Source organism: Pleurodeles waltl, chromosome 8, assembly GCF_031143425.1.
Source record: "Pleurodeles waltl isolate 20211129_DDA chromosome 8, aPleWal1.hap1.20221129, whole genome shotgun sequence".
Taxonomy (NCBI): domain Eukaryota; kingdom Metazoa; phylum Chordata; class Amphibia; order Caudata; family Salamandridae; genus Pleurodeles; species Pleurodeles waltl.
This window is the reverse complement of record NC_090447.1, coordinates 1,449,294,337-1,449,315,133: the sequence shown is the minus strand read 5'-3', so window position 1 is coordinate 1,449,315,133 and position 20,797 is coordinate 1,449,294,337. Positions and strand designations below refer to the sequence as shown.

At 47.0% G+C, this 20,797-nt stretch overlaps 1 protein-coding gene across 1 annotated transcript in view; it reads right to left on the bottom strand.

Annotated features, from left to right (window-relative positions):
* Positions 1–19,120: 19,120 nt before the first annotated feature.
* The window catches only part of LOC138249254 (trefoil factor 2-like), a 107,196-nt gene continuing 105,519 nt past the window's right edge, over positions 19,121–20,797 (bottom strand). Inside the window, exon 5 of the mRNA XM_069203225.1 lies at positions 19,121–19,309. The gene's annotated coding sequence lies outside the window, so the exon portion shown is untranslated. The remainder of the gene's footprint in view (positions 19,310–20,797) is intronic.

Below are 20,797 nucleotides of genomic sequence, written 5' to 3'. Positions count from 1 at the left end.
GGATTATTTTTTGGGCCTTAAGTTTTCTTTCTATTCATTTTTTTATTTTCATTATTGTTGTCAAACTGTACCTGATAGATATGTCTGGTAGGGGGAGGTTGACAAGGATGGGGGAGGAGGAGCTGGGAGTCTTCGCGTGGCTGGTAGCCCACTACCTGTCATTAATGTTGGAGATGGGGGGCCGTGTAATCCAGCACCAGCTCAAGCATTGCTGGGAAGATCTGCTGGCCAGGGAGCAGGATCTGCTTGACCATCATGGTGTGGTGATAGGTGGCCCTGTTGGTGAGTCTCCCATTTCCATACTATTTACTGTTCACCACTCTTCAATGACAGAAGTAGATGTGTTGCAGTGCTGCATGCAATGCTTGTGGACAGGTAGCATACAACCAGAATGAAGTCTAACTGCACAAGTCTAGACATGGAGATCACATGTCCTACTATTTTACCAATGCAGGTCAGATGTTTGGTGAGTCATGCACAACCATCACTAAGTCACACATTTCAGGGGCCCTGGCAACACCTGTGCCCAGCATAGTGTCATGTATGATATGCCAAGACACCGCCAGCATACCATATTTAACTGTATTGTGTCAACAAAGTAGGTCAATCCATGTATAGTGCTACATTGTCATCATTTCACACACATGATCCCTGCCATTATGTTAGCAAAGGGGGCTTACCCTCCTTAGGGGGCTCTGGCAATGGGGCATTTGATACCATTAGACAACTTTGCCACATCAGTCATGACTTACTCAACGCATAATCATTGCAGACAAAAAATTGAGCCTCATGTCCATCACAAAGTGCCTCTGGGTGCCTTGCAGGACAAGTCAGAATACCTGAGTCAGTTGTCTTGCAGACCACCTGGATAGTGTCATGTATTTGTCACTCAACTCCCCCTCATACCATGGAGTTCCTTCTTCTATAGATTGGCCACATATGGTTGTTGCAGGGTGTAGCACTACATGAGTCGCAGGCCCAGTGTAAGTGTGCAGATGTGTGGCTCTCGCTCACCTGAGTGTCAGTGTCATCGTGAGTTTGCAGTGGTGTGTCTGTTGCACTGTCCTACACCAGGATAACTAGCTCATTCCTCTAAAATAATACACACTGTAACATGTTCTCCACTAGTAGTGACAGTGATATGACACCAAGCGTGGTTTTCCATCCATATCTTACAGGTGGACCTGCCCCCTACACCATCGACGAAGTGGCAAGATTTGAAGACCCAGATGTGTCCAGTAAGTGTGACAATGTCTGTCCTGTGTAGCGATTGAGGGTTTTTGTGTGAGTGAGTCTTGTGTGTTGCACACAATGCTAGAAGTGATGAGCTGTCAAATGATCAGATATCACTGGATGGTGACATTGTGTCCAATTTAAGAGTTCACATGCACGAGCAGAGAGTCATATCTTGTGAGGCTTGTGGTGCGGAATGGGCAGCATAGTGTAAACAAGGTGATGACAAGTCACATGTAAGCCCATATGTGACTAAGAAGTGCACCGCTGTGAGAATATTGGCACTGGGAGCCACCGTCATTCTCACAACACAGTGATGCACCATTTTGAACACAAATTGGTGCAACCCTGTATTGTAATGTATATGTAGGACTGGGTGGGCAATTGTCCCCCAGCACGGTGCTTCATATTTTGTAGTCCATTTATGTGACACTTCTGTGGAATGTAATAGGTGTGCATGCAGGTCAAGGCCAGATGTATGTTGGCATGGATATCAGTGTGTAAGGAATAGTATTGGCAGATCAAGTATTTATGGGTGTCTACACCTGGATACATGAATGTAGAAATGATTGACCTATGGATACCAGCTTCCTAGTTGGCAGCCCTCCTAAAATATGGTCCACTTCCTGACTCCATGTATAAGTGGGCATGCTTTGGTGGATGACCTGGACAGTTGAGATGATGGATTGCACGGCCATCCCCCCTGATGCACAGGGTGAAAGGAACAACAAATTTGTAGGTAGATGTGATTCACACATTGTCGGTGACAGCTATTTTGATCAGGCTTGCATGTGTACCTATTAACACTGACCTTTTATGGTTACCAACTGCCTCCTATACTCACAATAACATATTCAAGTTACTGGTGATGTATGGTTGAAAATTGACACAGATGATGAGGAATATTGGCCTTGATCTATGCGAAGTTGATGCTGCCTTTGCATTGTTACACATGGCACAAAATCAATGCACACCTAATTTGGTTTGGTTCCTAATCTTGTTGTGCGTCGCTTTGGATCAATGTAATGATGGTAAAGCAGCGTTGTCATTGTATTTATCAGGGCCATTGTTTTATCCGGAATATGAGTTGGAGTGCATGTGCAATCAGATGTAGAGTGTAAGCTAATAATCTGTACATACTCCAAAGAATGGTGACACTGATGGTTGCCTGTCTCAATTTAACAGCTGCCAACATGAACAATGAGGAACTGCAGGCATTTTTGAAGAGGGCAGTCTGCTATAGGCACATCCTGGCAGTGGAATCTGGGTGCCGGTCGCTATCGCCGGGAGCGATCCACAGGGGAATGGTGGCATTCATCCAAGGGGGACCCACACTGACCACAAAGAGAGGTCCAAGCTCCACAGCCGTGCAGGGGGCACAACTGCCACCACCACTACAGCCCCAGCTGCTACACCCTCAACATCTGTGCCACAGTCCACCTCACCTGCTGCCATGGATATGAATGTAATAAAGGAGTTACAGAGGGATGTGACACTGGTCCTTAAAAAGTTGGACAGTCTGGAGACGGAGGTAGAGAAGAACACTAAGAGACTGAAGTTCATAAAAAGAAAACTCAAGAGGGCCAATCTGTAATTGGCTTAATGACTGTCGCCCCCGTTTCTGTCCCCTCCCTCCTCATTTGTTTTAATGTTTTATAGTGGGTTTTAGGGAGTTTGTGTCAGGTTAGATTAGGTTAGTAGTTTAGTTATGATAAGTAGGTTTGGTCGGTGGGTTTTCTACTTTTTACATGTTACTTTGTGGGTGGATGGGTGGGGGTAATGTTGGGGCATTTATGTGCTGTATATAAAAAAATATATAAAAAATACAAAAAAATACCCAAAAATGTAAATATTTGTTTAGATATGGGTAGTATATATGTAGTTTAGTATATGTTGACCTGCATGTGTCTCGTGATATAAGGGTGTGGGAGGCTAATGTTCAGAGTGTGTTGTTAAATGTGTTAGGTAAGTTTAGCACAGGGTAGTTAGGATCAGTTGTTGGTTATGTACAGTTTGGATAGTTTAGGTTAGGTTAGAATAGGTGTTCTTCATTCTTTTTAATAGGTGTTCTTCATTCTTTTTAGTTTATTGTAATTCTTATTAAAAATCTTTGGGTACTCCCTTGCTTCATGTGTCATATGCTTGGGTCTCCGGGTCTTCCCATGAGTGTACAGTGAAAATTGTGTGTTGGCCTAGGGATTCCATCCTCCCTCCAGATCCCTCTCTTGACATGTTCATCACCTTCTTACAACGGAGCTGTCACATTGGCAGCTACAACACATCTACTTTTCTATGCATCTGCCATCCAGTGTACCCACCACTCAAGGTGACTATGTTAACCATGTGTTGGAAAGGTAGGTGTGGTAATTCAGCTCTCATTGTTTGGGTTCTGTGTCGGAATGTTGGGCACTGTGGGACATCTGACAACAGCCTGCATTTCTATACTGCTAAACTGACCAGTGCTAATTACAGATGAGCTTAAGTACCTCTGTTTCACACCAATGTGTTCTACTGGTACTCCCAGCTGACGATATTGCCCGAGAACTGTTTCACAGCCATTCCTGCCGTATGTAGTAGGTGAAGCATAAATGCGTTCAACATTTTTTACATACTCAGTGAATTGCTTGTAGGGCGTGAGACCAGCATCGACGTTCATCATGTAGGTACTTTGTGCATAGATATGTGCCCCCACATTCCTGCACTCTTGTACTGACAATGTATGACTAAAGACATGTTACACATATCACAATTCCTAAGCGTAGTAGATGTGCCACAACACAAAAAGACATGCTGGTTGTGTAGGTGGTGTTAATTTACAAGAGTTGTAGTGCAATATTTACAATGTTCAGGTCTGTGACCCCATTAGTGAAATCAATACAATTGTGACACAACACAAGTCCAGGGTTGAGGGACATGTTATGGGACATGCTTGGGTAAAGGGTCATTCAGTGCAGGGGAACATGAATTGCCAATTGAAAAGTTAGAGACAATTGCAGTCCATAACGTAAAGGTCAACAGTGTGTTGGTGAAGAGTGCATATCTCCAACTGTGCTAACACTGGCATGATATCAAGCACAGTACAAAGGAAAACACTGACCATTTGGCATGGGCTGGTTCTACTGGGAACTCTAGCGGGTGAAGATGATCTGATCTACATCTTCATTCTCCGATGAGTGTGATGTCTCATCTGCCCTTGATGGTGGTAGTGGGAAGGTAGAGGGGCCACACACACTTCAGTGGTTGGAGATGTGGACTCCAAATTCCTGGCAGCTGCCATCTGTGGACAACATATGGCATCACTGCAGCAAGGAGGAACTGCTGATTTTTTAGTATAACAACAACATCCCTGTGGTAGGCAGCCATGTCTGCCCTGAGGGAGACCATTTCCCTATGCATGGAGTCCATCTTGTTCTCAAGCATGCTGATGCCAGTTTGGGAGGACAGTTGTTGTGGCCTCTCCGTCATGGCAGCAGCTATGTCTCTCAGACACCACTGCACTTCATGTATTGGGGATTGTGTGCCTCAGTTGGCTGCAGTCTGTTCAGTAGCCGTAACGATGCACGTGCGCATACCCTCTAGGCTGGCTGCCATAGTTTGCATCCCCACCAGCACCTCCTTGGCCAGCTCCCGCTGGACTCCTACCACTGTCCTCTCAAAGCTGGTCCCTGGGTCCTCGGAGTCCTCAGCTGTGTCGGTGCTGGCAGGTCATGCTATTGGGGTGTTAGGTGGGGCCTCGGGGATGGCTGCTACATTAATACTCCTCGTTGCGACTGGAGGTAGTGTCTTCTTGGAAGATCTCTTGGCTGATGGTTGTCAGCTGGTCATCCAGGTCATCGGGGTACTCCAGGACAGGTAGATCTGCAGGAGAGTCATCATCGTTTGCAATTAGATGGTGTAAAATCAGTCTATCTGTGTTGTGGCAGTTGATATGTCACGTCACTGACTTGCTATTTGAGACTCATTGTCATCTTAGTTCCAAAACATTGTTCCTGTACATCATGGCTGCAGTCTATCTGCCCTATGTCCCTCCTGCGTGTCACATGAAGGGAAGCCCAGTTTGCGCAATTGGCTGCGTCATATCTTCCAGGTGTGATGTCTATCCTTTTTGTGACTTGACACCATCTTGTCATTGTCAACCCTCCCTATGCATCCATTTTCATGGTGAGGCCTTGCAATGGGTGTTGCTGTGCTTATGCAACAGCACCACATATGGCAATTTTCCCCTGTCCCCGTCTTACATGTTTCACATACACCTATGTGGTGCTGAGACCTTGCACCACCCCAGGGATGGCATTGCCAGGGCACTGTGCTCTTGTTACCATTGATAGCTCCTCATGTTAATGTTTGTGTAAGTGTGCTACATTGCAAAGCACTCATGGACCGAGCAGAGTTAAATTTAATCTTCTGTCTGTGGAGGTGTGTTTGCCTTCCTAGACACCTATGTCCTCCCCCTCAATGAAGCCCTCCTTGCACTATGACACATGAGTTCAGCATGGTGGAAGTGCAGCTAATTTGACACAAGCGCAGGGGTAGACCCAAGGATGGACAGCATGGATATGAAATTTCTGCTGTGTACATCGTTATGCATGTGATGGTGCCTGATGGTAAATGAGAATATGGACATAGCCAGTTAACAGGAGTTGTACTTAGGTCAGTGCCTGAAGCTAGTTTGAGGTGATTCTGCATGTAGTCACATTGGTACCTCATTTCAAGTGCATCACTCCTATGGGCACCTGACTGCCATTGTCTATTTTACCACCCCCAACAGCACAAGTGGTAGTTGCAACTGTTGTGAATGTAGAGTGCCCCATGGGCCAATGGCTTGGCACTGGCAGGTTTCTAGCAGCTTGCAGACTGGCAATGCCAGTTGTCCTGTGACACCTGACCAGTATGACGTTCAACGCTACACTCCAGGTCTGTTTTCCGCATTTCCACCGGCCTTTGCACAGCGGTGAAACCCCCATGCAAAGGTTGTTGGTGATGTGGTGTGGTGTGCCCCTAGGTGCCCCTCCAAAGCCCATGCACTTGGCATGGGTAGTGCAGGGGGGACCATGCCCTGGCTCTTTGCCCTTTCCACTGCCTGATTTGCAGGGCTGAGTGCAGCGTATCCTGTTACACACAATGAACCCCAAAACTGGCACTAAGTCTATTTGATCCATCAAGAATGTTGTACTAAGTGCCCCACAGAGCTACCATGAGCAGACAGATTTCCAGCCGCCATCCCAACCTGTGACTCATAGTGCCACCTGCAAAGGGTACACTTCACTGGCAGTCTTACCAACACTGGACTTGCCCATGCACCATTTTCCGCACATCGATGTGGAATTATGCGCCATTATGATCACAGTCATACCCTATGTGTTGTATGTGTGTGTTTGTAGGAAAGTCCTCCTTTTTTGCCTGATCACCCCCACTCTTTTTGGATAGGTACTGGTGGTTACTGACTCTTGGCTGTGCCCTGGGTACTGCTAACCAGTCCCAGGGCCTGTGCTCTGTGTAAAATGGATATGCAAATTAGGCTAATTATAATTGGCTAAGTTAACCTACCTATAAGTCCCTAGTATATGGTAGGGCATGTAGGTTTAGGGACCACAGCATAGGTGGTGCACACCTAGGTGCACTGCTGAGGTGCCCAGTGTCATTTTAAAAGCAAGCCTGCCTTGCTGGCTGCTTTTAAATTAAAGTTATATGCAAATTCGACTTTGGAATTAAAGGTACTTCCAAAGTCTTAAACTACCTTATTTTTACATATAAGTCACCCCTAAGGTGTGCCCTATGTGCCCCTAGGGCTGGGTGCCATGTAACTATAAGCAGGGACTTTATAAAAATAGATTTATAAGCCCTGGTGAGGTAAAAACAGCCAAATTCGTTTTTCCCTCATTGAAGTAAATGGCCTTCATAGGCTAGAATGGGCAGACTTTATTTTAAATTTTAAAGTCTCCTTAAATGTTACATACCAAGAATTTGGTATCAAATTAATTGTTGTAATAAATCCCACAACTTCCAGTTGTTGGATTTAATATAACTTGTTCAGGTAAAAAGTTTAGACTTTACCTAAAAAGTTGCCAATTTCAGCTCTGCATTGTTTTTGCTGCTGTGCTCTGATTGGCCAGCCTGCAGCAGCTTCTGCCAGGCTACTTTGATGAGGTGTGAAGTGGCCTGGCTTCACACAAAGGAATGTGCTTGGGGCAGAGAATCTCCCCTCAGCAGATGGTGAGGCAGGAAGGGGGAGGGCTGCCAAACTGGTCTTCAAAGGCAGAGAAGGACATCTGGAGCACCCAGCAACACCCCCACATCCTGCAACCCCAGACAGCTAGGTGCCCCCTTGATTAGATTAGGAGAGGGCAGGAGAGGGGTGTGTTTATGATTTTTAGCCACACCAGTGGGTGGGCTCAGCCAGATGTAACCTCCAAAAATCAGATTCAGCCATGTTGGATTTTTAGAGACTGTTGCCTTTTGGGATGGATTTTTGCCACACTTCCCAGGAAGTGGTCATCACAGGGGGACGACCCTGTACCTGATTGGAGAACCAGGGCCCCCCTGCTTTTCACCCAGGAGCAAGAATAAAACTGGCAGACCTGCCCCCACACCTCAGATCCCCGCCAACTTTCAAGAAGAAGGAACTTAAGGAGAAGAAGGACTGCCCTGCTGGACCCCTGGCCTGCACCTGGACCCTGCACTCAGAAGGACTGCACCAGCTGCACACTTGGGCTTCACCACAAGAAGGACTTTGCCTGGCTTCAACTGGTTCAAGGAGGGACTCCCTGTTTGCTACAGGTGAAAAATTGCTATCCAGAGTCCCCTGCACCAACTCCTAAAAAAGAGACCAGTTGACCACTGCCCAGTGGCCCAAAAGGAGTTTGCGCCAGGTGCATTCTGGGAGTTGAAGTCCGCACCCCCCAAGGACCATCACAGAACTTCTGGACCCTTGGGGTGAGCTGTGGACCCCAAAAGAACCTTAAAAGAACATCTGGGTGAAGCCCCAGAAGTTTGGAGAAGATTTGACAAATTTTGTAAAAAATCTCCAGAGAGGGACCGACCCGCCGCGGAAATTCTAGCCGGCTTGCCTCAACCGCGACCCGGCCTGACTTCGTGGTTCGTCCCGGTAAAGAAAAACATCCGAAAAAGAGACTAAGTCCGAACATAAAAAGTTGACCGGGACCTCACAGCCATCGTATCCGAGAAGGGCTCCACGGACGTCGGATCAAGATCCAGGTTTACCCCGGTCGAAGGATTTTCATCACGAAAAACCGACTAAGTCCGAAGGTAGAAATCACCACCGAGGAAACCCACATCGCATATCCGGACAAGGGCTCCAGGAGGTCGGATTCAACTGGCAGGTTCGTCCCGGTGAAGAAAAAACTTCAAAATAAAGACTAAGTCAGAAGGTAACTTTTCAACCGAGGCCTCCCGCGACTTGTAGCCGAGCAGGGCTCCATCGCGGTCGGCCTGAAACTTTGACTTTGTCCCGGTCCTGGTGCAACCAGATGACCCGATTGGCGCTTTTTGTTTCTAAGCGCTAGAAAAATAATAATACTTTAAAAATTCATATCTCCGGTTCCCCTGAACCGATTTTAATCGTTTTTGTGTCATTTTAAAGATAAAAATATAAACTATTTTTATGAATTGGTTTTGGATTTTTAAACTGTTTCCTGTGTTTTATTTAATTACTGTTTTGTGATATTTGAATGCTTTACACACTGTCTCCTAAGTTAAGGCTTGACGCTCGTTGCCAAGCTACCAAGGGTTGAGCTGGGATTAATTTACTGAGACCTAACTGTACCTAGGTGGAGGTTAGTGGCTTGTTGCTAGGTGTAGGTACCTACCTGCCCTTACCAATAACCCATTTTCCAACATTTTTGGTGGCAGCGGTGGGATCCTGTACTTGTGTTCAGTATCACGTTACAGTTTAAGTAAAACAAATAAAAAATCCTTTAAATTGTCTTAGTGCAAATTTTTATTTTTTTTAATTTTTAATTTTTATTTTTTTTATTAATTATTAATTTGGATTAATTTCAATTATTGAATTTTTGTAATTTTTCTAAATTCTTGTTTCCAATTTTTGCAAAAAGCTTTTGTTGACACAAAACTAGGGAACCATGGAGCTTGATCTGGCTAGCCTACCCACACTGACAGTAGTCCAGCTTAGGGGGTTGTGTATTGAGAGAGGGTTGCCTGCAACCACTGATCTCAGGAAGCAAATCCTGATTAAATCCCTGACAGCATGGGCTGAGGCCCAAGAGGTAGAGACAGAGGAAGCTCCAGAGGAGGAAGAAAAAGGGGAAGATGCTAACTCTAACCACTCAGGGGAGGGAAGGCATCCGAGCCTAAGTGAAGAAGAGGAAGAACGGTCCTCAGTAGATACAGTCACTAGGGGCAGGCCCAAAGCTAGTGGTAGGAAGGGGGTCCCTTCAGGAGGAGAGAACCCATCCATCAGAGAAAGAGAGCTGGAGGCCCAGCTAGCATACATAGCTTTGGAAGCAGAGAAGCTGGGCCTAGAAAAGAAAAAGTGGGCAAGCAAAGAGAAAAGAGATGGTGGCAGCGATAAAGAGGCTGAGGTGTCCATGGGTGGGGGTTTTGCCCCCAGATTACCCAAAGGGGTGGTTCCTGCCTATGTAGAGGGGGATGACATAGATAAGTGGCTGGGGGCCTTTGAGAGGGCCCTCCAGATGAGGATAGTCAATCCTCAGTACTTTGGGAGTTAGTTCCCAACTCTGGGAGGGATAGGCTCCTAACCATGAGTGGGGAGGATGCAGACTCATACCCCAGTATGAAGAGTTACTTGACTAAAAAGTTTGGTCTGACCCCAGAACAGTATAGGCTCAAGTTTATGGACACCCAAAAGACAAGCACCCAGTCCTGGGTGGACTTTGTGGACATTTCAGTAAAGGCACTGGAGGGCTGGATACAGGGCAACAGGGTAAGTACCTTTGAGGGGCTGTACAATTTGATTATGAGGGAGCACCTTCTAACTAATTGTGTCCAAGAGAGGCTCCGCCAGTATCTAGTAGACTCTAGGTTGACCAACCCCAGAGAGCTGGGGGAGGCAGCAGATGACTGGTTAAGGACTAGGGTTAACCAGAAACCCCCAGGGGGTGATCAGAAAAAGGGAGGACATGGTTCTTCTCAGGGGAAGAACCAGGGGAAAGATGATAAAGAGCCCAAAGAGTCCTCACAAGAGTCCCCAAAAACTTCTCAGGGAGGGGGAGCCCCGAGCCAATTCACTTTTAAAGGGAAAGGGTATCAGGGAAAGAATTATGATCCTGCTAAAGCAGGAAGGTTTCAGGAGCTTGCTAAGGCCGGCAAGTGTTTTGATTGTCATCAACCTGGACATAAAAGAGGAGATGCTATCTGCTCCAAGAAGCCCCCCACTGGTGGGCAATCCCAGGGGATTGCTAGTGTAGGGTTGGGGGTGGAAGTTGGCCCTGGGGTGGAATCAGGGTACACTGAGGTCACCTTAGTATCCGTGGGTGAGGTGGACATTGCAACTATGGCCACCTTACCTCCCATCATGGAGAGGTATAGGCAGATGCCTAAAGTCAATGGGACTGAAGTGGAAGCTCTGAGAGATACAGGAGCCAGTGTGACAATGGTCACAGAAAAACTGGTTTCTCCAGGGCAGGTCTTACCTGGTGTCTTCCACCAGGTGACTTATGCAGATAGCAGAACCAAACTCCATCCCATGGCGAGTCTGGAATGGGGAGGTGTGACTGGCCCTAAGAAGGTAGCTGTAGCTCCTGCCCTCCCAGTAGAGTGTCTGCTGGGAAATGATCTTGAAGCATCTGAATGGTCAGAAGTGGAGAGAAGGGTCCATGCACAGATGCTGGACCTCCCTGAATGGGTGTGTGCTGTGACCAGGTCACAGGCAGCACAACAGGGAAATGCTGGACACTTGGACCCTGGAACAAAGGGCCAAGCCTCCTTGAAAAAGAGAAAGGGCACTGGGTCTGGATTGCCAGCCCCAACAAGTACAGAGGGTCAGGAAGAATCCAACCCTGAGGGGGAGGATCTGAACTCTGAGGGAGGGACACTTTCCCTGCAAACTATGCCTGATTTGGCAGAACTGCAAAGGGCAGGTGGGCCCACCAGAGAAGATTTGTGCCAGGGACAAAGAGAGTGTCCCACTCTTGAGGGCCTGAGGCAGACTGCTGCCAGGCAAGAACAAGGGGATACCAGTGGGTCCCACAAGGTTTACTGGGAGGATGGAGTTCTCTACACTGAGGCAAGGGCCCTCAAACCAGGGGCTACTAGGAGAGTAGTGGTCCCCCAGAAGTATAGAGAATTCCTCCTTACCTTAAGCCATGATATCCCCTTAGCTGGACATTTGGGACAGACCAAGACCTGGAACAGGCTGGTCAACCATTTTTATTGGCCCCAAATGTCAGAAAAAGTCAGGGAGTTTTGCAGCTCCTGTGTCACCTGTCAAGCCAGTGGCAAGACAGGAGGCAAGTCAAAGGCTCCCTTGATACCACTGCCAGTGGTTGGGACTCCCTTTGAGCGGGTGGGGATTGACATTGTTGGTCCCCTAGACCCACCAACTGCTTCAGGTAACAGGTACATTGTGGTGGTAGTGGACCATGCCACCAGGTACCCTGAGGCAATACCCCTCCGGACAGTCACTGCTCCCACAGTGGCTAGGGCCCTACTTGGTGTGTTCACCAGAGTGGGATTCCCAAAGGAGGTGGTCTCAGATAGGGGCACAAACTTTATGTCAGCCTATCTGAAAGCCATGTGGGATGAGTGTGGTGTTACTTATAAGTTCACCACCCCCTACCACCCACAGACCAATGGTCTCGTGGAAAGATTTAATAAGACCCTGAAGGGCATGATCATGGGTTTGTCTGACAAACTCAGGAGGAGATGGGATGTCCTCCTCCCATGCCTGCTGTTTGCCTACAGAGAGGTGCCACAGAAGGGGGTTGGATTCAGCCCCTTTGAGTTACTGTTTGGGCACCCTGTAAGAGGCCCATTGTGCTTGGTGAGAGAGTCTTGGGAAAAGCCTCTCAAAGAATCCAAGGAGAATGTGCTAGATTATGTACTGGGCCTGCGGTCACGCATGGCTGAGTATATGAAGAAGGCAAGCAGAAACCTGGAAGCCAGCCAGGAGCTCATGAAGCTCTGGCATGATCAAAAGGCTACCCTGCCTGAGTATCACCCAGGACAGCTGGTGTGGGTTTTGGAGCCCATGGCTCCTAGGGCACTACAGGCCAAGTGGACTGGGCCCTATCCAATTCTGGAGAAAAAAGGTGAGGTCACATACTTGGTGGACCTTGGCACCCCCAGGAATCCTCACAGGATCCTGCATGTTAACAGGATGAAACCCCACCAGGACAGGGCAGACATGACCATGCTAATGGTCACTGATGAAGGGAAGGAGGAGGAGGGTGAACCTCTGCCAGACCTCCTGTCCTCAAAGGCAAAAGATGGGTCAGTGGAGGGAGTGGTACTCTCTCCCAAATTGACAGACCAGCAACAAAAAGACTGTAAGCAAGTTTTGGGACAGTTTGCTGGTCTGTTCTCCCTGACCCCAGGACTCACCAATTGGTGTGTCCATGATGTTGACACTGGTGACAGCTTGCCTGTCAAGAACAAGCTGTACAGGCTGTCTGACCAGGTCAAGGCCAACATCAAAGCTGAAGTGGCTAAGATGTTGGACCTCAAGGTAATTGTGCCCTCTGATAGTCCTTGGTCCAGTCCAGTGGTACTGGTGCCCAAAGCTAATCCCCAAGGTGGGAAGAAAGAATTGAGATTCTGTGTGGACTACAGAGGTCTAAACGCAGTCACTAGGACTGATGCTCACCCCATACCTAGAGCTGATGAGCTCATTGACAGGTTGGGGGCTGCCAAATTCCTGAGCACATTTGATCTGACCTCAGGATATTGGCAGATTGCCTTAAGTCCAAGAGCTAAGGAGAGGTCAGCATTTTCCACACCAGAGGGCCACTTTCAGTTCAAGGTGATGCCCTTTGGCATGAAAAATGCTCCTGCCACCTTCCAACGGTTGGTGAACAGAGTCCTATCTGGGTTGGAATCTTTCAGTGCAGCTTATCTGGATGATATAGCTGTATTTAGTTCCACCTGGAAGGACCACCTGTACACCTGAAGGAAGTGCTTCAGGCCCTGCTTCAAGAAGGCCTTACTATCAAGGCAAGCAAGTGCCAGATAGGGCAAAGCTCTGTTGTGTACCTGGGCCACCTTGTTGGTGGAGGCCATGTACAACCTCTCCAGCCCAAGATCCAGACTATCCTGGATTGGGAGGCTCCAAAAACCCAGACTCAGGTCAGGGCCTTTCTTGGCCTGACTGGGTACTACAGGAGGTTTGTTAAGAATTTTGGGACCATAGTGGCCCCTCTGACGGAGCTTACCTCCAAGAAACAGCCCAAGAAGGTCATTTGGACCCCAGAGTGTCAGAAAGCTTTTGACACCCTAAAGCAGGCTATGTGTTCAGCACCAGTGTTACTGGCCCCTGACTATAGCAAGGAGTTTGTAGTACAAACAGATGCTTCAGAGGAAGGGATTGGGGCAGTGTTAGCACAAGTTAATGAAGAGGGCCATGATCACCCAGTTGCCTTCATCAGCAGGCGACTACTCCCCAGAGAGAAAAAATGGAGTGCCATTGAGAGGGAGGCCTTTGCTGTGGTCTGGTCCCTGAAGAAGTTGAGGCCTTACTTGTTTGGCACTCACTTCCGTGTACAAACTGACCACAGACCTCTCAGATGGTTGATGCAGATGAGGGGGGAAAACCAAAAACTGTTAAGGTGGTCCATTTCCCTACAGGGGATGGACTTCACAGTGGAGCACAGACCTGGGACTGCCCATGCCAATGCAGATGGCCTTTCCAGGTTTTTCCATTTAGCTGATGAGGACTACCAGGGTGTAGGTTAGTACCCATCACCTTTCATCTGGGGGGGGCAGTGTAGGAAAGTCCTCCTTTTTTGCCTGATCACCCCCACTCTTTTTGGATAGGTACTGGTGGTTACTGACTCTTGGCTGTGCCCTGGGTACTGCTAACCAGTCCCAGGGCCTGTGCTCTGTGTAAAATGGATATGCAAATTAGGCTAATTATAATTGGCTAAGTTAACCTACCTATAAGTCCCTAGTATATGGTAGGGCATGTAGGTTTAGGGACCACAGCATAGGTGGTGCACACCTAGGTGCACTGCTGAGGTGCCCAGTGTCATTTTAAAAGCAAGCCTGCCTTGCTGGCTGCTTTTAAATTAAAGTTATATGCAAATTCGACTTTGGAATTAAAGGTACTTCCAAAGTCTTAAACTACCTTATTTTTACATATAAGTCACCCCTAAGGTGTGCCCTGTGTGCCCCTAGGGCTGGGTGCCATGTAACTATAAGCAGGGACTTTATAAAAATAGATTTATAAGCCCTGGTGAGGTAAAAACAGCCAAATTCGTTTTTCCCTCATTGAAGTAAATGGCCTTCATAGGCTAGAATGGGCAGACTTTATTTTAAATTTTAAAGTCTCCTTAAATGTTACATACCAAGAATTTGGTATCAAATTAATTGTTGTAATAAATCCCACAACTTCCAGTTGTTGGATTTAACATAACTTGTTCAGGTAAAAAGTTTAGACTTTACCTAAAAAGTTGCCAATTTCAGCTCTGCATTGTTTTTGCTGCTGTGCTCTGATTGGCCAGCCTGCAGCAGCTTCTGCCAGGCTACTTTGATGAGGTGTGAAGTGGCCTGGCTTCACACAAAGGAATGTGCTTGGGGGAGAGAATCTCCCCTCAGCAGATGGTGAGGCAGGAAGGGGGAGGGCTGCCAAACTGGTCTTCAAAGGCAGAGAAGGACATCTGGAGCACCCAGCAACACCCCCACATCCTGCAACCCCAGACAGCTAGGTGCCCCCTTGATTAGATTAGGAGAGGGCAGGAGAGGGGTGTGTTATGATTTTTAGCCACACCAGTGGGTGGGCTCAGCCAGATGTAACCTCCAAAAATCAGATTCAGCCATGTTGGATTTTTAGAGACTGTTGCCTTTTGGGATGGATTTTTGCCACACTTCCCAGGAAGTGGTCATCACAGGGGACGCCCCTGTACCTGATTGGAGAACCAGGGCCCCCCTGCTTTTCACCCAGGAGCAAGAATAAAACTGGCAGACCTGCCCCCACACCTCAGATCCCCGCCAACTTTCAAGAAGAAGGAACTTAAGGAGAAGAAGGACTGCCCTGCTGGACCCCTGGCCTGCACCTGGACCCTGCACTCAGAAGGACTGCACCAGCTGCACACTTGGGCTTCACCACAAGAAGGACTTTGCCTGGCTTCAACTGGTTCAAGGAGGGACTCCCTGTTTGCTACAGGTGAAAAATTGCTATCCAGAGTCCCCTGCACCAACTCCTAAAAAAGAGACCAGTTGACCACTGCCCAGTGGCCCAAAAGGAGTTTGCGCCAGGTGCATTCTGGGAGTTGAAGTCCGCACCCCCCAAGGACCATCACAGAACTTCTGGACCCTTGGGGTGAGCTGTGGACCCCAAAAGAACCTTAAAAGAACATCTGGGTGAAGCCCCAGAAGTTTGGAGAAGATTTGACAAATTTTGTAAAAAAGCTCCAGAGAGGGACCGACCCGCCGCGGAAATTCTAGCCGGCTTGCCTCAACCGCGACCCGGCCTGACTTCGTGGTTCGTCCCGGTAAAGAAAAACATCCAAAAAAGAGACTAAGTCCGAACGTAAAAAGTTGACCGGGACCTCCCAGCCATCGTATCCGAGAAGGGCTCCACGGACGTCGGATCAAGATCCAGGTTTACCCCGGTCGAAGGATTTTCATCACGAAAAAACGACTAAGTCCGAAGGTAGAAATCACCACCGAGGAAACCCACATCGCGTATCCGGACAAGGGCTCCAGGAGGTCGGATTCAACTGGCAGGTTCGTCCCGGTGAAGAAAAAACTTCAAAATAAAGACTAAGTCAGAAGGTAACTTTTCAACCGAGGCCTCCCGCGACTTGTAGCCGAGCAGGGCTCCATCGCGGTCGGCCTGAAACTTTGACTTTGTCCCGGTCCTGGTGCAACCAGATGACCCGATTGGCGCTTTTTGTTTCTAAGCGCTAGAAAAATAATAATACTTTAAAAATTCATATCTCCGGTTCCCCTGAACCGATTTTAATCGTTTTTGTGTCATTTTAAAGATAAAAATATAAACTATTTTTATAAATTGGTTTTGGATTTTTAAACTGTTTCCTGTGTTTTATTTAATTACTGTTTTGTGATATTTGAATGCTTTACACACTGTCTCCTAAGTTAAGCCTTGACGCTCGTTGCCAAGCTACCAAGGGTTGAGCTGGGATTAATTTACTGAGACCTAACTGTACCTAGGTGGAGGTTAGTGGCTTGTTGCTAGGTGTAGGTACCTACCTGCCCTTACCAATAACCCATTTTCCAACAGTGTTTATTTCCCCATTCATATGTGTACCACATGGTTGTGTCAGAGTAGTTGTGGGCTCAGCCTGTGACTGTTGTGACCTACTGTTTGCTATCTGTGGTACATATTTTCTGTAGTAGCACATTTCAGTTTAGCATCAAGATGTGTGGTTCAACACTACGGCAGTTTAGTTGGTCTGGTTAGTCGCATGTTACAAATAATACAGGACCAGCCTGCTATTCCCCCAGCGCCTGTTCAGTTCATTGTTCCCTGCACCCAGGGGGCACCCTGACTGCATGATGGAGTGGTGTCTGCCTCATGTGCACGTGTTGTCAATGTGCGGTGTGGTGGTGCTACCGGCACATGTCTGGGTACTGTTGGGACAGTTGCAATGACTTTTGTGCTGTGAGATGCAGCACACATGCGTTTGGGCAGTGAGGCAAGGCAGTTTCAAGGTGTTACTGCAAAGGACACCATCATGACGTTACCCCAGGAATGGTATTGACTGACTACCTAGTCTCAGAGGTCTTGGTCATGTTGGTAGTGTTGATATGATGCAAGGGAAGTTGTGATGACACAACCAGTGGCACAGTGATTATACATGCCATGTATCCCATGTGCTGCATATGTACATGTAGGTATTTAGGCCTGGCGTTCAACATATGTCCAGGTTGTGTATGTGTTATGGTGCATGGCACTACCAAGGCGTAGGTACATGTGTAGCTTATGTCAGCATGGTGCAATTGCTTAACGTGCATTGTGTCCCTCTGCACTCCTTTGAAATGCATTGTGTGAGCCCTATGTGCCTCCCTCTTCTTGAACTTGACATTTTTTGCATAAATTTCCCCCACGCAACTTACCCTGCATTTGTGGTGTTTCCTGGTAACCTGTGCTGTCCTGTGATTCCTGTGACGATTTCCTCCGGGATGACCGCTGCAACCATCTCCTCCATCTCGTCCAAGTCCTCTTGTGGTGCCAGACTCCCACCTCCAGTTTGCAGTGCTGCCTTCCTGTTCCGTGCCATTTTTCTTTTGTCCTTCGCTTGCAGTCATGCCAGCATTTCTTGCACTCAGTTACGGTTCTCCTGACCTCTGCAACACTGTTAATCTTATCCACTATCTGCTGCCAAATTGCCTCTCTCCTTTCAAATAGCAATTTTGATGTGACAAAGAGTTAATTTTGATGCTCCGTCACCTCTCTCACCAGTATTTCATTCTCATCTGCACTGAAACAACACTTTCTCTTTTTCTTCTCCCTCCCCTGGGTCTTGGCTGTGTCCTCCTGGCTGGTACCTGGCTGATTGGGGTCTCTCTGGGGACTCTCCTGGCTTCCTGGCTCCATTTTGCCTCTACTTTGCACTGTTTTCTCCGTTAGTGTCGGTATTTGACACTATTGCGGGCAAAAATGGTGCATTTACGTTTTGCGTCGCGTTTACATTTCGTAAGAGAAATTAGATTTCGTATTAGAGTCGGTATTTCCTCCATTAACGGCATTTTGCCTTACGACAAGGCGCAATGTATAACATTGGTAAAAATGACTTGAACTTATTTTTAGCGCCACCCAACGTCATAGTATAAATATGATGCCCGGGTGGCATTACAAAATGGCACTAGTCAACGCTAAGCTTTTTGACGCAAAACTGCATTAGCGTAGTTTTGCGTCAAGAAGTATAAATCAGGGCCTGAGTAGCACAAATCACACAGAGTTGAAGGGTTCCGTATGGTTTGTAGGGACCACTTGGGTAAAATGGTGAGCGGAACCAGAGGCCGTGTATTAGGCAGGGGTGTAGCTTCCAATGGAGCTGCAGGCGTAGTGAAACGCGGGCCCAGAGGCCTGAGTCACCCATTGAATCCTGATTAGTTCTGTATTTCACAGTCCAAACAGCAGCCGGAGGGCCCATTCCCTTCCTTGCACTAGGACCCATGACACATTGGCTATGCCACTGGTCGTAGGGTTATACACATCAGTGCAGCACGTATCGGTCCGCTTGTTGCTGGAGGAGGTTACTGTCAGGAATCCGGTGGTACTATTATTAAAAAGATAGTATCATGCCTATAGTACTGTCGTCAAGTGTACTGCTGGTCCTGTCGTGCTGGTGTTTAGACAAGAGGTTAAAGATGCCGGCGAACATTCAGGATATGACAATGCAGATTATTTGCAATTTGTCACGGAATACGTCATGGAGGACACCATGTACGTGTGATTTTATGGAGTGTTGTGTTGGTGTGTTGTACCAATATGAAGAGAGAGTAGAAGACCATAGTACTATGAGGGAGTATGGGTAAATGTGCTACTGTGTAGGCTCCTACACACTGAACAGGATAGGCAATGAAATTACACCTGAGGTGTTGTGAAAAACAACTATTTCTCTTTAGAAGAATGCTTTAGTGATTTTTTTCCAGTGCAGACCCAATGCACATTCATCTTTAGAATAATGTTTTATTGTTTTTTTCCAATGCACACACATCTTTAGAAGATTGTTTTATTTATTATTTGCAATGCACACCCAATGCACAATTATCCTTAGAGTAGTGCTTTATTGATGTTTTCCAATGCACCCCCAAAATAGCATGATTGAATTAAGCACGAAATTATTTTCTATTTGACTGGAAATGCTTGAATCTAAAAAGAAAGAGCACACATGCGTTCCTCGGAATCAGGTAAAGAGCAGGACGTTCACGATTTGCTGCACCATGTTATTGACTTCTGTGAAGAAAATAAAAAATGCACTGATTAGCAGTCACTGAACTAACTTTATGACTTATGACAGCATAAGCATTGGGTAAGAATACAATACTATTCTGATCCCTCACACATCACATACAGAAAATAATCGACCACAATTGAATACTGACAGGATGTCATGTTGCACTTGATGCACAACGTTAAGTCAAAACACATTCTGCCACTTAGGTCTGCAAAAAAAACAGTTTACATTTGAAATTGCCGCAATGAAATACAAAATGTACTTAAATTGGTGGAAAAAGCCATCACAAATTGAGACAAACACTCAGGGGGGTGTTAGACCTGACAGCCTTAGGGTGGTCATCCCCCAACTTTTTGCCTGCCTCCCTCCACTATTCTGACACTTTTTATGCTGGTTTTAGGACTCTGCGCACTTTACCACTGCTTACCAGTACTAAAGTGAATATGCTCTCTCCCTTAAATGTGATAACATTGGTTCATACCCAATTGGCATATTTGATTTACTTGTAAGTCCCTAGTAAAGTGCACTACATTTGCCCAGGGCCTGTAAATAAATGCTAGAAGTGGGCTTTCAGCACTGATTGTGCCACCCACATAAGTTGACCCTTAACCATGTCTCAGACCTGCCATTGCAAGGCCTGTGTGTGCAGTTTCACTGCCACTTCCACTTCGACTTAGCACTTAACAGTTCTTGCCAAGCCTTAAACTACATTTTTTCTACATATAAGTCACCCCTAAGGGAGGCCCTAGGTAATCCATAGGGCAGGGTGCTATGAAGTTAAAAGGCAGGACATGTACATATGTGTTTTTATATGTCTTCGTAGAGAAAAACTCCTACATTTGTTTTTCACTACTGTGAGGCCTGCTTTCATAGACTAGCATTAGGACTAGTCTCATATACCTTTTGAGTGGTAGATTCTGATCTGAAAGGGGTAATCAGGTCATATTTAGTATGACCAGAATGGTAATAGAAAATCCAGGCTATTGGTGAGGTTAGATTTTATATTACTATTTTAGAAATGCCACTTTTAGACAGTGAGCTTTTCTCTGCAATTAAAACCATCTGTGCCTTGCAGACTGTCTCCAATCAGCATCTGGTCTGTGCGTGTTGACAGCTCCCTTGTGCACTTCACCCAGACAACCACAAACACAGGACAATCAGTCACATCTGTATTCATCTGCATACTAAATGGGTCATCCTAGGCTGGAAGTCTGGAGGGCCTGACACTTATATTTCAAAGGCCAGTGGCCTGCCCTCACACAAAGGATCCTGGCAGACAGGACTGGGCTAAAAGGGTAACTTGTACACTTCAAAGCCACTCTTTGAAGTCTCCCCCACTTCAAAGGCATTTTTGGGCACATAAACTGCGTCTCTGACCACACCAACTCACATACTTCAGGACCTGAGCCTGAACTCTGTCAGAAGACCTGCATTGCTGCCCAAAGGACTCTCTGGACTGCTTTGCTGAGAAGGACTGCTGCCCTTCT